The 18,474-nt window shown below is 36.2% G+C and overlaps 1 protein-coding gene and 1 pseudogene across 12 annotated transcripts in view; both read right to left on the bottom strand.

Moving 5' to 3' along the window:
- Positions 1–18,474, bottom strand: part of KHDRBS2 (KH RNA binding domain containing, signal transduction associated 2) — a 598,658-nt gene that overhangs the window by 96,423 nt on the left and 483,761 nt on the right. The window lies entirely within an intron of this gene.
- Positions 1,067–18,474, bottom strand: part of LOC118536045 (actin-related protein 2/3 complex subunit 2 pseudogene) — a 129,014-nt pseudogene continuing 111,606 nt past the window's right edge.

The following is an 18,474-nucleotide window of genomic DNA, read 5'->3' as shown; positions in this document are numbered from 1 at the left end:
ATTTTTGTTTTCTAGCATTTGATATGTTTATATAGTTTTCTTAGGACAAGTAAAATTATGAATCATGCTGGTAATGTTCTAAGATAAATCAGTAAAATAGACATACTCCCTAAAAAGCCAGTCAGTATCTGCAAGAGATTCAACTTCAATATGAATATTCAACTAAGAAATCAAAACATATTTTTCCCACTTTTGCTCCATTGTTTCTGCTGTTTCCTTTGAAGAAATTACTTTTTTAAAAAAGATTTTATTTATCTATTTGACAGAGAGAGAGAGACAGCGAGAGAGGGAACACAAGCAGGGGGAGTGGGAGAGGGAGAAGCTGGCTTCCCACTGAGCAGGGAGCGCGATGCGGGGCTGGATCCCAGGACCCTGGGATCATGACCTGAGCCGAAGGCAGACGCTTAAGGACTGAGCCACCCAGGTGCCCCTACTTTTTTTTTTTTTAAAATAATTTCTGTGCCCACGGTGGGCCTTGAACTCACCACTCTGAGATCAAGAATCACATGCTCTTCTGACTGAGCCAGCCAGGTGCCCCTGAAGAAATTACTATCTTATGTCTCAGCCTATTCACACATTTGTACTAAAAACTATGACTTTTTTTTGACGATAGAAAGATTTTCTTTATTAATGACCCCAGCTGTATTTCTTAGATACGGGGGTTTTGAACTCAAATACTTAGAAGAAAACAAGTTAAGATTGCTTGATCCTGCAACTCATTCCGAGCAAGATACTGCAAGGTGCAACAGCTTGGAAGAGGGGGAAGAAGGCAAGGGTCACGTGAGGGAGGGAAGATAAAGAAAAGGAATTAAGTTGATCAAGTGGGATTCTTTTTTTTTTTCTTTTTTTAATTCTTAAGAAGTATGAAGTCCTTGCCAGCACAGCTCATTTCTGCAGATTATTTCCGAACAGGTACAAAATGGAACCAAAACCGAGAACCCATTAAGAACCTGAAGCCGCGCAACATGAAAAACTACGATTACCCAGTAGCCTTCCGTTGCCCGCAGCCGCCTCCTCCTGCCCCCGAGATCTAGCGGTAAGAAAACGGTCTCCCCTGGGACTGTTTTCATTTCTTTTTCTCGACATCTGGGCATGCGCGGTTCAGCACCTTGAGGAAGTCGCCGTTTTTGCCGGCATCGTGTGTGAATCTAGCCTTAGTGCACTTGATGTGGTAGTGCAGATGGTCCCAGAACGTGTGGATCGTGATGTTGTCTCGAGCACTGGCGTTGGTGCGGCGAGGGGACAGCACGAAGGTCACAGAGCCAGTGTTGTCACCCATCGGAGCGTCCGTGTCTTTCAGCTCCAGAGGAGGTTCCCAGTGGCTAAAGGGGACCCGTGGGGCTGTGTGGCTGGCTCTGTGTCCTTCTTTGAACTCCTGCATGAACACTTTTCCAATGAGCACAAAGTCGTCATCCTTAAACACTGTGCTGAAGATTACTGTGGCTCTGTCCTTTTTAGACTCAACATACGTGGTCTCATCATCCCTCTAATGGATAACTGCCTCGTTCTCTCCTTCCTTGCCCTCTTCCTGGAATTGAAAGTATTTTTCAAAGACAGAAGCAAAACAATTTAGTGTCAACATGCCAGCCTGATGCACAACGGAATCCTTGGATGCCAGCAGATTTTCAAGGTCACATAGCAAAGAGACACTGTATCCTGATTGGGGATTTACCAAGAAACTGCCGTATGCCCTCTTTAATAACTAATCAGGCACCATGTGCCTGAAGTTCTTTGTAGAATTTCAAGGAAATACTATCATTTTTGTTTTGTCTCCATTGGGATCTGAAATATGATAGAGGACTCCATCGAAATCTGCAAATATTACTTCTACTGCTTCTTGTTTGTTACCAGTGGCCACGTTTTTGAACTTGAGCTCACGTGTCTCCTCGATGATGCCGTTGTTCACCTCCAGCAGGAATAGGGCAGTGGCTGGCCCTCAGGCCTGAACCCAGCCTGCCCAGCAACGGCTGATGGTCCAAGACTATTTCAGATGCTAATTAAATTATCAGGGTCTCAGAGTAGAATTTTCTATATCTGATGTCCCAGTGAAAGGGAAAAACAACTTCTGCAATTAAAAGTTTTAATGTCATTTCCTTCCAGCTGAAGACAGATGATTTGGCATCTCTCACAAAAAAACAAAATGCCCAACGAAAAAAGACCATGTTTTCTGGAACATGGTCATGAAGAACATCACTTCTATCTTGAATTCCTTCATATCTGTGAAGTTATAAATTCTTTAGTTTTCTATTCTTTGAACCAAATTAAAGATCCTTACAAGATCCTTAAGAAATGCAATCTTGGCTATTTTCCAGATCTTCATCAAGTCCTCTACAATTTGCTTGTCACAATGTGAAGTGTAGCCTGATGTGAAGGCTACAGTGTGAAAGAAGAGGAGGATTTCTTTGTAGTTCCCCATGAATTATAGGTCACTTTATACATACACTTTATACTGGGAAAGGCAGCATACAGGATAGATGTGTATTACTATAAGCACATAGTTAAACAAAGCCAGCCCTTTTCCAATCTGCTTTGGAAAATACATTTCTCTGCCTTAATATGCCTACTAATTTTTCAATTTGATTTAAGCACTTCATCTTGAACCATGATTTCTGCACCAATTTTGGGTTTCAAATCTAAATAATTGTTCTCTCTATATATAGGCTTAAAATAATAGTAATTCACCAGAGTGTATATTAACCACTGAATTTATTATCCAAGCAATAGAGATAAAAGAAGAACAAGACTTAATTCCTGTCTTTGAGAGGTTCTCAGCCTGTGTGTTCTGATAAATGTTTAACAAATACCTCTTCAAAAAAAGTATATGCATGTGTGTATGTGTGTGGTGTGTGTGTATGTATACATAGTTTCACTATAAATCTTACTGACATAAGCACACAATTTACAAATAAAAATCAAATTTGTAAATATGTATAAATTTAATTTATACTTAAAATAAAATTGTATATTTAATTTATATTAAAATTTATTGCACACAACTTACAGATAAAATATCTAATTTATTTTGTTTTATACACATACAACTTCAGTGTGACTTGCTATCTCTTGTAAAATCAGTTTTTATAATTTTGGTATTGCAATGATACCACAATAAATCACAAAACAGATAAAATATGACTACCATCTTTTTTTTCCAAGACACTCTGTGAATTTTAATTAGCATAAATACGAAGAAAATACACCTAGGAATATCCTAATAAAACTGCTGAAAATCAAAATTCAAAGGCATCCAGAAAAACTGGTATATTATCTTCAAAGTGAACAAAAAGAGACGAAGCAGAATTTTTCAACAGAAATGATGGAAGCAAGAAGACAACGGAATGACATCTGCTGTGTGATGACTATCTTACTCAGCAAATAAGACACCCTTGTATTGATGAACATTATAAATCTGACACGAATGTCATTTGAAATTTTCATTTATGTTGGCAAGTAAAATAAAAGGAAAACCTCAAATATGTATGTCAACTTTATTTCTTTGTCAGTTATGTGAGCAACTTTGTTCTGAATTGGACAATGGCTTTCACATACTAGAACATTTCCTCAATTTTGTGTTCTGTTCACACTGTAAAGGCTATAGGCATAACACAATTTTAAGTTAAATCTGCATTATTAATATTTTCTCCATAGTGTTCTTAAATCTACATAATCAGTAACAAAAGATCAAGTCCTAGCTTTTGGCATTTGCTGGTATCTGTGGTGTAAATACTCTTACCATGGCTGATTTTAAGCTATCAACATGAAAAGCAACAAATTTGGGAAGAGATGAACAGTAGCACACCATTATATATTATTTCCACCATACAAAAGCAGCAGACATAAATAACCTAGAGCATAGATTGTAATAAAATAATCAAATAATGATGAACTTGAAAATATTAACTATCTCTGTCTTTCATATCATTTATTTAAATTTTTTAAATTTTATTTTATTATGTTATGTTAATCACCATACATCATTAGTTTTTTTTTATGTTTTTTATTTTAATTTATTTTTTACTGTTATGTTAATCACCATACATTACATCATTAGTTTTTGATGTAGTGTTCCATGATTCATTGTTTGTGTATAACACCCAGTGCTCCATTCAATACATTTTAAGTTAGTTTAATTTAATTTTTAATAATAGCTGGGTTTAGCAACCAATTCACAAAAATCCTAAACATTTCACAAGGGGTCTCGTGAGCCAGCACGAGTCAGTTATAGCACACCCCTGCTCTTGGCCTATTACATACAGGAGACCAGTAGATGTCTGAAAAATTGAAATACCAATGGGAAGCATTTAATAGAGTATGTAATAGGTGCTATGGGAGTACATTGGAAGGAATGCAAGAATGTCTAAGGAAAGGTCTTAGTTGAGATGGTTATTTGTGGATAAATCTGTATTTCTAGATGGACTAGCAGGTAGTGTGAGAGCTTTCCACTTTCCAAGAACATCAAGTGTGAATGCTCGGCAACATCAAAAGAAAGTCCTGTGGTTAGGGAACTGTTAGCAGTTGAATGTAACTAAAGCACAAAATGTCTATGAAATGGTAGGCAGTCGGGCTCAAGAAATAGATAGGAGGAAGGTTTGAAGTGCTTCCTATGACGTGGTAAGGAGTTTATCTGTAGCCTATAGGCAAGGATGGAATGACAAAATATATGTATCTGCATTTTATAACTTTCTTCGATTCTTAAAAATTCCAAGTCTTTTGGGATGAGGCTCCATTCCCCCCCCACCTTTCTTGAATATGTTAATTATACTGTAAAACCCCTGGATGATAACTCCAACATCTGTCATCAGTGCCTTTATGTTTTCCTCTTGGTTTTTGTTGAATTGATATTGATTTTAACATGCCTTGTAATTTTTCAGTGAACTCTCCCCAGTGTTGTGTATGGAAACTTGCGAAAGCTTTGGCTGACGGTATTTTCTTCCAAAGACGATTAAATGAACTGCCTGGTAGGCAGCTAGAAAAGTAGCAGATGACCTTGATGTCATGGAGAGTTAGTTTCAGGCAACTGGGCATAGGGGTTTGAGGCTGAGACAGTCTGGGCTTCAAATAGAGCTCTGGAAGTCATCAGCAGATAGATGACAATTGAAATAACAACCATTGTTCAGACTATCTACTGAGATGAGAAGCTCAGGCTGCACCAGGCTCTATGTGAACACAGTGTTAGAAGTCCCACTCCCCTCTTTAATTGGTCTTTATCTCACCAGGAAATAGAAGGTACAAGCATCCACTGTAATAAATAGAATCATGTTTTCTACAAGAAGAACCCACTCTAAAAAGAAAATCAGTCTTGAATTCATAAAAAAAAGATTATTTCTTGAAAAGCCTGTCGTAAAAGTCCCCATGCCAATGTATTTTCTTAACCTTGACAGGTACCTGTGAGAATCTCTGGCTATCTCTGTGTGCCCATTACTGCCCCCACAGACACCAAATCAAAACATATTGACAAAAATGGAAACATAAATAGATTGTATATTAAACTTCCTCGATATATAGAGGTTTTCTAATCAGCGCTCATTTGTGGAGTGTTTGAAGATTTCTTGTAACTCAAAAAGGGAATTATCACTCATAATAGTTTAGAACATCTCTGATCGCAGTTTAGACATGCATACATATGTTTCCAAAATATTAAATAATGTTACTGACAATTTGGCTAATGAGTGTTGTAATGAATTTACCTATTTAAAAAGTTTAGTTGGTGGGGTGCCTGGGTGGCTCAGTCCTTAAGCATCTGCCTTCGGCTCAGGTCATGATCCCGGGGCCCTGGGATCAAGCCCCACATTGGGCTCCCTGCTCTGCGGGAAGCCTGCTTCTCCCTTTCCCACTCCCCCTGCTTGTGTTCCTGCTCTCGCTATCTCTCTCTGTGAAATAAATAAATAAAATCTTTAAAAAATAAATAAATAAAATAAAAAATTTAGTTGGATCATATGAAATTGTCATGTTTGTAGGTCAAAAATGTCAAATACTGTCAATTTTCTATAGTCCAACCTAATACCAATATTAGAAACTATAATAACTAACATGTTTTTATCAACTAAAGAGAAGCAAAAATGTCTTATGATGCTAGTAAATTATCGTGGCTTCCAGAAGAAAATCATTTGGAAATTTAAATGATATGAAATGTCATCCTCACTTTGTATATACCTATACTTTCTTCGAAGACTTTTAAATTTAACAAGCACTGGTGACAGATTTAGCATTTGGTCATTATTCTCATTTCAGGTTTTATTTTCTGTAAAATGTCAGTGGGTATTAAAAGAAAATAAAAGGAAATAATATGGAATTTTCTAACACAATTGAGAGAAAAAGAAAATGAAGACAATATGCAATCAAGAACCATTAAATATTCTAGAATTAAGTAATTTAATTATGAGGGTCAAGATCATAAATTTGTCACCAAACACTAAAATATTAGGCACAGAAGCAATTTGCAAATGTTGCCCTTCAATGGTATTGAATGTAATTAACAGGTCAGATAGGAACTTGACATTTAACTTTCTTTATGAAGTGTGGTTGATTCTTATATGTTCCTTTTTTAACTTAATGAGTTAAATCATAAAATGCATAAAATCCACTTCATATATGATCTTTTGTTATTATAATAACACTTCCTGGTAATAATGCAAATTTAAAAACACATCATAAAATATTATTAAAACAAAAAACTAAACACAGAATGCCAATGTTTTAATAGTCAATATTCCCATAGGATGTAATGATCAATGCTTATGACAAGTATCTCCTAAATTATGGATTATTTATGCTTTCTCATGTTTCTTTTCTTAAAAGTTTTATTTTTATGTGAATATCTCCCTACTTTTCATCATGCATTCCCTGTTTGGTGCTGTATAGATAAGTTTCTTACAATACAGAAGGGATTTTAATAGTAAGTTCCATTTCTTTTTTCCCACGGAAAGAAGGGCTGCCTATTACAGATTGCTGGTTGGTTTGGAGCAGCATGGTTATGGATACTCCCCAATGTGTAGCTTTTGTTACTGATGCAGTAGGTCAGTTCACTCACTCGCTGTGGAAAGTCATTATCTGTTCAAAACCATCCTACAACATAAGGGTCCACATAATCGGTGGGGATTCACTGCACCTAACAGCCGAACTCTGCAAGGAGGCAAAACTTGAATTTTCAGAAAGTTTTCTATGGAAATCAGTGAATAAGTCCCTAATAAGGGGTATTTTATAATACCTTCATTTTCTGTGTAGATTGTAGCTATTAATCAGCTTTTCCATTTATATATACACTCTACATGAAGGTTAGAGATTTGCATATTTCTGAGACCTAACTTCTTTGGATATTAAAAGCTCCCAAAGAACTGTAAGACCATTTCTACCAAGTAGATAACTCTTATTCATGAACATGTTTTTTTTCTGTTAAAAAACTGTATAATAAAACAAAGTACATCACAAACTCTACATTAATAAAAATAATAAAACTTGCTGCTTGGTGAAGACAGAGGGAAGTAGTAGCTATTTACAAAATGCTTCCATGATATAACTTAAATTGGACATCCTGTAATATTTTAGTTAGTTTTCCCCCTAACATGCCATGAAATGTTGTTAACTTTGTGTTTCTTAAGAGGATTCATTTGTCAATAGATTTCCCCCACCCCATTTTTATAAATGCCTCTTAACACTTTAGAAATCAGGCAGCAGTATGTTCAATCTAATTAATGAACAGAACTATGACTAATGAAACTGGAAGTTTACAGCAATGTACTAATGAATGTTAGTTTGCTAATGGAACCATTTTAAATGGATGCTTTGTGTACTTCGCATCATAAGCATCAATCCTGCTTTAGAATAGAACCCAAAGCAAATGCTTTAAAATCAGCGTTATAAGTCTCTAAGGCCTTCTAACTCACTCAACAGAAAAAGAGAGAAAATTGGTAAACATTGTCATGACTAAGAATAGGATCAAGTTTTAGAAGACAATTCATGTTTTTCATTCATAAGTACCAAAAGGCTAAAGATGAATAGCAGGGCACTGTCATAACTTCATATATTTCTAATCATAGGTACCCAGTGGGCTGGCCACACAGGGGGAGAGTTTCTTTTTTTAATGTCTTTTTACCTCCAATAATCTATCTAGTTGCCTTGAGGCTGCTGTTGTTTCAGGCTCTAAGAAATGAAAGCCTAAAAAGTTGTTAACATCATTGTAGCTGATCGGATTCAACCTGTGCATGGCAGGGCATAAATTAGAAAACAAAAGAAAACAGAATCCAAAATCTTAACATCCCATAATGACTCTTGCCACACTTCTTGGCGATATGATTTTGGTTGTGGAAGCAGGGATTTTAATAGCTTGCAGAACAAGACTATGATGGCATGATGTATCTGTTTAATATTTTTCAGTATTTCTCCCCCAAAATATTTGAGCTCTGATCTTTAGTAACATTTTTTTTCAATTAAAAAACAATTTAAGAATCTATCATTTACATTCATAAATAAAGCAATTTTGGTATTTAGTTTTATACAATTATCACTTTCTAATAAATTATTCATCAGGCAAATGCGTATCAAAATGAAATAATGATTTCATGTAAGCCAGTTAAGTAATCTTCATCTTTGTGATTTTTTTTTCTGTTATATGGTACTATATATATAAGCAAAATTATTTTATTATCCAAAGGGGAAAGAATTTCTAATCTTTACAGATTACTATGTTTAGAAATATAGCAAGATACAACAATGCCTTTCTTTTCATCCTTAACCTTCTGATACTTCTAGTGAAAAATATGAGTTGTCTTCTAAAACTTGGTCCTGTTCTTAGTCATGACAGCATTTCCTGATTTCATTTTTCTGGATTTTTTTTTTTCTGTTTCAGCAGTGCTTATTTTCATGGAGAAGATGTAAACATTCACATTAAGTTAAAAATAAAATATTTATTTTGACATTGAGTAGGGAGGGGTCTCACTGCTGAATTAGCTTTAGTTCTGATCTTTACCAGTCTACTTTTTAAACTACTCTCACCTACTCTGGTCAGAACTTGCTTTTTTTTTTTTTTTTTTTTTTTTAAGATACCTCAGGCTGTCCTTGGGGCTCATGATTCAAGCTATGTTGGAAACCCGCAGCATGCCAGACTGAGCAGGCAGGGACCCTCCATCTTCACTGCAACCGGACTAGGTGTATTTTAAGTTTTACATGAGATTTCTTTAAAAACTTCAATCTAAAAGGTTTCATAAACCATGGTAGAGAGCATTCTGCTTTATTAAACATCATGTGTTCTATTATAACTCCCAAATGTTAGCTATTCGGGCTAAAGATATCAGTTTGCCATATAGAAACTCAAATTTCTTTTCTTTTTTCTTTTTTTTTTTAAAGATTTTATTTATTTATTCATGAGAAACAGGGAGAGAGAGAGAGAAGCAGGTTCCCTGCAGAGCAGGGAGCCTGATGTGGGATTCGATCCCAGGACTCTGGGATCATGACCTGAGCTGAAGCTAGACACTTAACCAACTGAGCCACCCAGGTGCCCAGAAACTCAAATTTCTATCAAAGGATCATTCAGATTGCTGAATTATTCTATTAACTATTCATTTACTCTGTGACAACTCATTTCTTTCCAAATTTAACATTGCATTGGCTTATAATGTTAAAATTCCTATTGTATTTCATACTTGGAGACTTTATGTATCCTAGTGCAGTGCTTTCCAATAGATCTTTCTGTGATGTTGGAAATTTTCTGTGCTCTGTGCTGTCCGATATGGTAGTCATAGTCAGATGTCGCTGTTGAGTACATAAATGTGGCTGGTGTGACTGAAGAACTGAATTTTTAATTTTATTTAATTTTAATTAATTTTAATTTTAAGATTAAGTGGCCATACTGAACACTGAAGCACTTAGTGAATATATATATATATGAAATATTCAGCTGTCAGAAATTTTTTAATGTCTGCTTTCTTTTTCAGTTCAAACTTAAGGAGAAAGAGCCAAAAGATTTAGATTTTATAAGTGATTTCATTTTGATAGCAAAAATGATGTATCTTTTGAATCTACCTTCCACTCTGCCTTCATCTTTTTTGTCTCATTGTATAAATTATCCTTGATTTTCTCTTTTGATTTTGAGTGATTTTGCTTTCTAATGAATGAAATGGACTGAGAACTTGGAGGGCATTTTTAATAAACTGACTTTTTTGGGAGTATTCATAACTAAAATGAAGATACCATTAATGACACAATAATCTTTGATTGTTCTGAGAAAATTTCAATATGTAAACATCCAAACAATAGCAAAGAGCAATGAGCTTAGGGGAAATGAAAAACACTTTCTGATTCTGCACTTATCCTTCTTATAATCATTTTTTTAAAAGATTTATTTATTTATTTACTTATTTATTTGAGCGAGAGAGACAGCGTGCAAACAGGGGGAGGGGCAGAGAGAGAGGGAGAGAGAGAATCCCAAGCAGATTCCCCTCCGAGTGTGGAGCCAGATGCCAGGCTCGGTCTCACAACCCTGAGATCATGACCTGAGCCAAAATCAAGAGTTTGATGCTTAACCGACTGAGCCACCTAGGTGCCCCCCTTCTTATAATCATTTTAAAAAATTAACGAAAGAGGAGACAAATAGCCCCATATGTGTGAATCTTCGGTGATTTAAAGACTGCTGTCTTAAAGCAGCCCTTCAGTTGTCAGTTCTGCTGTATTCCTTATTGTTTCCTTATAAACTAATAGAATGACCTCTGTGTTTTATGCTTGAGGAGGCTTTCAACATTCACGAAATTGATAATGAAGAGGTTTTTTTTTCAAAATGAACTTTATTATTTTTTTGTAGTTTCATGTTTTTATTTAAATTCCAGTTAGTTAACATACGGTGTACTGTTAGTGAAGAGTTATTTTAAGTATAAATAAGATTACTGTGTGGAAAAGGGTAGAAGTCACCAGAAACATGTTATGTGTGATAGTATCCATTTTTTTAAAGAACCAAAACAACAAAACAACATTCTTGCCACAAGGAGGATATAAACATAGGGAGAAGAAAGTCAGGATTGAGAAGAGCATCACAGGAGATGAAAGGTCAGTTTTTAAAACTCTGTGTTATGCTTAAATCTGAGACCAGTGAATAACGACTGCTTTTGTTCCAGTAAATGGTAACAGAAATGAAGGAAGCAGAATGGTAGTAGTGAGTCTTGTACAAAGACTGGTAAATATAGAGAACAACAAAGGGAACAAGCCAGACCAGTCTACTGCCTAGATTTCTGTTAAATCTCCTTGATTAAGACTCTTCTATTAAAAAAGAAAAAGACTCCTCTAGCCACGTAGCACATAGTGGGCTTTTCTGAACTTCCACTGTTCTTTTCATAGGACCGTGATTAGCTACAGGTACCGTCGCTTATCCCCATTCACCTCGCTAATCCACCAGGGTGCTCTGCTCACCAGCTCTGGCCCATTTCTTTGGAAAGCAATCAAGTGTTCCCATACAAATCCATCTTCTGATTCTATGCCTCTATATTTCCCTTCTAAGCCTTTAACATTTCTTTATTTCCCTCTCTTGTATTTTCCTTGTTTACCAGGGAGTAACTGCCTCCCTCTTCTCATTTGTGACCAAAAGAACAAGCCAAAAAAAAAAAAAAAGAACTAGGAGGCAATAAATCATCCCAGGGATAGTCAAATTTGACAAATGTTAATGTTCTTTCCAAGGTCAAATTCCCATGTTTCTGATTTTATCTTGAGTAGCCTTGCATATAAATGGTGTTATGTCTATAGTAAAAACAAGGTAAACTATGATAGTAATTGTAATGTTATTGCTATTATTAGCATAGCAAACGGAAATATACAAAGATAATATTTTATAATATGGCATAGTACAGTAAAGAATTTTGAGTGACATATTTTGGGATCTGTGCTAAACACTTTCCATAGATTACTCTGTTAATTGTTAGGAGGCTACTACTTTTATGCATACTCATTTTACAACTGAGGATATCCTTATATAATTTCTAAAGTAAAGTACTAAGTAGGGGTGCCTGAGTGGCTCAGTCAATTAAGCGTCTGCCTTGGGCTCAGGTCATGATCTCAGGGTCCTGGGATTGAGTCCTGCACCCTGCATTTGGCTCCCTGCTCAGCCGGGAGTCTGCTTCTCCCTCACCCTCTTCCCTCCCCACCTCCCCGCTTGTGCTCATACATGTGGGTGCTCTCTCAAATAAATAAAATCTTAAAAAAAAAAAAAGTAAAGTACTAAGTACCTAAAGGACCAATGACTCAACTTCTGAAGTTCTTGAATAACCCTGTATTTTCAAAATTTATACTCAATTTCCCAACTCCTGCAACTACTAATAGTTTCTATATATTGATTCCTACATCAGGGATAATATATGTGTCCTATTGCAAGAGCCCAAACTTTATAATTTGACACACAGATGGGAAAGATGCTCAGAGAAAAGGGAACAGAACCATCAGCTAAATAACACACGGCTAAACTGCCCATGATGCAATCCATCACATTTTTGCTAAACAAACATAACACCTAAATGCTGAATAGTGCTGGATTTCACCCGGAAAAGGAGTAACGAGCTGTTAATTCAATTCTAGGGATTAACCAAATTGGCACACTCTGATGGAAGGGCCTGCTGGCAGAAAAAACTTGAGGGAAGTGTATCAGTTTGCTAGAGCTGCTATAACAAAATACCACAGACTGGGTGGTTTAACAGAAATTAGTTTTCTCATAGTTCTGGAGGCTAGAGGCCCAAGATCAAGGTGTCAGAGGTTCAGTTTTTTCTGAAGTCTTTCTCCTTGGCTTGTACATGGCTGCCTTCGCGTTGTGTCCTCACTTGGGCCTTTCCTCTGTGAGTGCACTCCTGGTGTCTGTGTCCCAATCTCCTTTCTCATAAGGACACAAGGTATATTGGATTAGGGCCCATCCTAACAATACCATTTTAACGTAATTACCTCTTTCAGGCCCCTATCTCCAGATACAGTCATATTCTAATGTACTGAGTGTTAGGGCTTCAACATAGGAATTTGAGGTGGGCGAGACACCATACCGGCCATAACAGGAAGGCACCACACCTCACAGGCAAGAGTGGGAAGGCCCTGACACATCACACATCTAGCACTGGCGTGTAGGCCAAGTCTCCTCAGATTGCCCTAGGTCTGAAAGTCCCATTCAACATTTTGATGGCACATAGATTGTTCTGCAAGATAAGGATTACTTTTCCCATTTTGCAGATGAGAAGAGTAAGTTTCATAGGGTTTAAGTAACTTGCTCAAGATCTCACAGATCAATAGATAGCAGACAAGACTTGACCGAGCTTTAGCTGATTCTAAATCCTAATGTTTTTCCATCAAATCAGTGTGCTAAATCTGCTCTTCTATAAGCCAAATATCCAACACAATTGTAACTGAAATACAAAAAGATATGTTACTCAATTGCATTATTTTTAAACTTTCATTCCACTAGCTTTCTCCAATATTTGTCTCTAATATTACAGACTTTAACAAACTGAAAACCTAATTATTTCACTTGACAAGTGTATTTTGAGTGTCTGCAAGGTGCCAGGCAGTATTTCAGTGATTGTGCTACATGAATAAATAAAACAAAAATCTCTCTATAAATTGAGATGATATTCTAGTTGCTGGCTTATAGTGGAGATAAAGAATAAACAAAGTGATTAAACTGAGTATATATTATGCTATATGGAGATAGATATCTGGAAAAAAATTAGAGCCAAGTTTTTGGGATGGGGCAGTGGGTGTGGAAATTTTAATAAGGTAGTCAGGGCAGGCTTTCCTGAGACAGATTTATAGTACTGTTTGAATAAGATGTGTTTTGGACTGCAATAATAGTATTAATAGTAACTTAAAAAGACTTACAGAAATTACTGGGACTTAAGCTCTTAGTTCACTTTTATTGGCTATTTTATTCATGGCCATTTTATTCATGGCTATGTATGTGTCTGAAAACCAACTAGAACTACATTGGATTCAGTAGTTCACAGACTGGAAGGAAAGGCAGCTCTAAGAATGCAATAAACACACCATTCATGTCGTTCTTCCTCACTCTCTCCCCTCTCCATCCCTTCCCCTTTCCTATTCTTTCAATTTCTCATCTTTCTGTCTTTCCGGCATCTCTACTTTACAGGGAACATAGGCACTCACTGCTCTGTAGTCACATTATTTAGCAGCTAACCATAGAGAGAAGAAGTTTCTCTCTCAGCTTCGGTTTTCAAACTTCAGTGATCAGCGAAGATCCTATGCTTCTCTTCGTACCTATCATTACTTCTGGGGGGTGAGGAGTCATGACTTGAATGGTCTGGTACCCTCAAAACTGTATGAGCACTTCTCAGAAAGAAGAGGGTGGTATTTTGGACAGGTAATAGTAACTGTTGAGTAGAATGTATATAAACATCTTTCTTTAAGCAGAGAAGAGATTATAACTTACAGTCAGTCCGCTCCACTGAGTTAGTCAGTAATGGTTATGCTAAACAAATTGCGGATCATTTGTTTATATTTGTGTAGTGTTGAGATTTGTATTTTCTTCCCCAGGACGATAAGGAAAGAGAAGAAAGTATGGAGATGGGAGGAAGTGTGGGGATTGGTCCAGACATGCAGAAAAGCTTCAAATCTGTTACCCACGTCTCCAATTAATGTGTGTTGTAAAATGGTGTGGTCAACTGATAATGACTCCCCAAAATATGTCCATGTCCCAGTCCCAGGAATCTGTAAATGTTACTTTATTTGGAAAAAGGGATTTTGCAGATGCAATTAAGTTAAGGATCTTGAGATAAGGAGATTGTCCTGTATTAATCTGAATGGGCTCTAAATACTGTCACAAGTGTCCTTAAGAGAGAGAGGCAGAGGTTGATTACACAAGCGCTCACGCACAGACACACACACACACACACACACACCACAAAGACAATATGACCACAGACACACACACACACACACACAGACACAGACACACACACACACACACACACACACACACCACAAAGACAATATGACCACAGAGGCAGAGGCTGCAGTGATGCTGTCATAAGCCAAGGAACCCAACAGCCACCAGAAGCTGGAAGAAGAGTCTTTCCAGGTTTTCCAACACCTTGATTTTGGACTTCTGGACTCTTAGAACTCTGAGAGAATAAAGTTTTATTATTTTAAGCCACTTAATTTGTGGTAATATGTTACCGCAGCCATAGGGTGAGAAGCTAGAAGCTTTCTGCATTAAAACAAAACACCTGATCCACGGCTTCTGGTCGGGGCCGCAAGAAATACACTGATGACCTGTACCATTATTCATGAGCGGGGCAAGAGAGTATTTCAGCTTCGCGAGCTCACCAAGCCTGAGTCCTATGTGTGCTGCGGACTTCGTGTTCCGGAAGTGAGCAGGTGAGCCTATGATTACTTCTCAGAACTTGTCTCTCTCTAAATTGAGGTACAAGTCGGAGAATCAAGGGTTATAAACCCAGACTATGTTTAGAGCCCCACAGGGCAGGATTTTAGGAACTCATAGAAGTAACTGTCTTTCAGGTACGGACTGTGTCTTACCTTGCTTGGCATCAGCCTTCCCACTTGATGCAGGATCTGACAGAGGACCTTGCTCATGGTTTTTATAAATCTTTGTAATTGATTATTGAAAGAAAATGCTGCATCGGCTGTGGAAGCTACTTACTGACTGTGGAATGGATCTAAGTCAAGAAATAATAGAAGCAAGAAAAAGTTAGGAGTACATAGAGGGATCTGACAAGCATGAATTTAAGGAAATGTTTCTTAAACTGTAACTTTGAAGGCCAGTGTAAGGTATTGAAATGATAGCAATGTTTTTCAACCCACAGAGTTAATGGATGGGATATTTTCAATGTGAAGCTTTTCTTCCAGATATTTTCATTACAATTTTGACTTTAATACCAAATCTATAGTAGAATTTAGTGTAACAATATCTGTTTGAGCCCAAATGAAATTTTACATCTAACAAGTTAATATTTCATGAAATTTTGCAAAGATTACTTCCAGGCACTCTCTTCTCTGAAGTAGTTTGACATGTATGGATTTATGTTATCCTATGTATGAGATTATTTTTATGCTCAAGGATGTATGAAAATAGAATACCAAAAGGGATTAGGTATAACATACTTTCTAAAGAAATGTTTTAGAAGTTAGATATCAAAATGAGTTAATAAAATCTCTTGATATTTTTCCTGAGCCCCATCCTGAGATTCTAATTTAATTGGTCTGTACTAGGGACTGAGCATTGGGAAATTCTTAAAGTTCTCCAGATTACAGTAATGGACAGACAGATTTGGGAACCACTGTTTTGGAGTCTTATTAGCCCTAGACTATGGAGGAAAGTTCCTATTGAGGCTGACAGTTCATCAAAACTAGTCTACAGAAAACCCCCCACGCAAACAAACAAAAAAGCAAAACAAAAAGAAACCAAAACAAAAAATCCCCCCAAACCAGAGCCTATAACAAAATATCTGCCATGAGAACCTAGGCAGCGCCCAAGGCCATCAACTTGCAATCATGCATAAAAATCAGTAGATTCTTTGAAAAATTTACTTTAATGCACAATTAATTGCGTTAATCAGCAAAAACTCAGATCTGGGAATGCTGATCAGGAAATAAACAGCAATCCATTTTATTGAAATGTGAGACCTTAAAAAAATAGCTCTTAAATAATTATCCCTCCTTCCTGTCACTTCTAGATCTTGCTATCTGAATTTTTAACAGCTTTATTCAACTATAAGTAATACATGGTATACCCCACAAAACATTTTTCAGGTGTACAGTTTGACACAGGAATGCACAATCAAGATGATAAACCTATCCATCAGCCCCTGTCCCAGGCAACCCCCATCTGGTTTTTGTTCCTATAGTTTACATTTTCTAGAATTTTATGTAAATGGATTCATTCACTATGTACTCTTTTTCATTTACCTTCTTTCACTTAGCATAATTATTTGGAGATCCATCCATGCTTTAGCTTTCATCAAAGTTCATTCTTTTTTATTGCTAAGTAGTAGTCTATGGGATAAGTTTGCTTATCCGTTAATCTGCTCCACATGCTCTTGAGAAGAATGTGTTAATTCTGCTGTTGTGGTTTACCCTAAACCCAACAGTTAGGATGAGTTGGTAGTGCTGTTCAAGTCTTCTACATCCTTGCTGATTTTCTGTTTGCCTGTTCTGTCAGTTATTGAGAGAAAGATTGAAACTCTCACTGTAATTGTTGATTTATCAATTTCTTATTACAGTTCTCAGCTTTTACTTAAAGAATTTGAAGTGCTGTTTTTAAGGGATTAAAAATTTAGGATTGTTATGTTTTATGATGTTATATTATTGCTAATTGGTGCCTTTATCATAGTAAAATTATCTTTTTTATCTCTTTTAATAGGCTTTGCTCTGAAAATAACTTTGATATTAAAATAGCCACTAAAACTTTTAAATAGCTTTCTTGACATATTTACAACCGTCAAGTTCATATGTTTACAGGATACAAGACATTGTTTTTTAGTATATTTATGAGTCATGCAATCATCAACACAAGCTAATTTTTAGATTTTCATCATCCCCTCAAAAAAGCTTATGCCTATTAGCAGTCACTCTTCATTAACCCCATTCCTGCAAATCCCTTACTTATCTAGTCAACAACCAATCTCATTTCTCTCTCTATAAATCGCTTATTCTAGACATTTAATATAGGCAGAACCACACATTCTGTAGTCTTTTGTAATTGGCTTCTTTCACCTAGCATAATATTTTTGAGTATCATCCATGTGCTCACATGTATCAGCACTTCATTCCTTTTAATTACCAAATAATATTGCATTGTATGGGCATACTACATTTTCTTTACCTAGTCGTCAGGCGATGAGTATTCTCCTTGGTGGTTATCACGCCTAAGGCTGCATTGAGTATCTGGCTACAACTTTTTGTGTGGACATATATTTCATTTCTTTTGTATATATTCTAAGGAATGGAATTGCTGGGTGTATGTACCTCTATGTATGGCATTTTTTGGAAGTGGCAAACTATTTCCAATCTGGATACACTATTTTACATTTCCACCAGTGATGTATGGAGGTTCCAGTTTTTTCACGTGCTTCCCATCAACTTTCTTTTGATTAGTAGGAGCATGGTTTATATTTTTACATCCTTTCGTATGTACCCTATTTGTATCTTTATATTTAAAGTACAATTTTTGTAGGCTGCATAAAGTTGCATCTCTTAAAATTACTCAATATGATGATCTTTGCCTTTTAATGGGGTATTTAGAACATTTACGTTTTGTATCATTATTGACATGGTTAGGGTTAAAACTATCATTGTGCTATTTGTTTTCAATTTGCCCCATTTGTTCTTTGTTCCCTTTTTCACTCTTTTCTGACATCTCTTGAATTAATTCAGTATTTTTAATCATCCAATTTAATTTCTTTTGTTATCTTATTACTATTATTGTTATTTTGGTGATATCTTTATAGTATAAAATTTAGGTTATCACAATCTACTTTCATGTGATAT

Source organism: Halichoerus grypus, chromosome 9, assembly GCF_964656455.1.
Source record: "Halichoerus grypus chromosome 9, mHalGry1.hap1.1, whole genome shotgun sequence".
In the NCBI taxonomy this organism is placed as follows: Eukaryota; Metazoa; Chordata; class Mammalia; order Carnivora; family Phocidae; genus Halichoerus; species Halichoerus grypus.
This window is presented reverse-complemented; position numbering and strand designations above follow the sequence as displayed.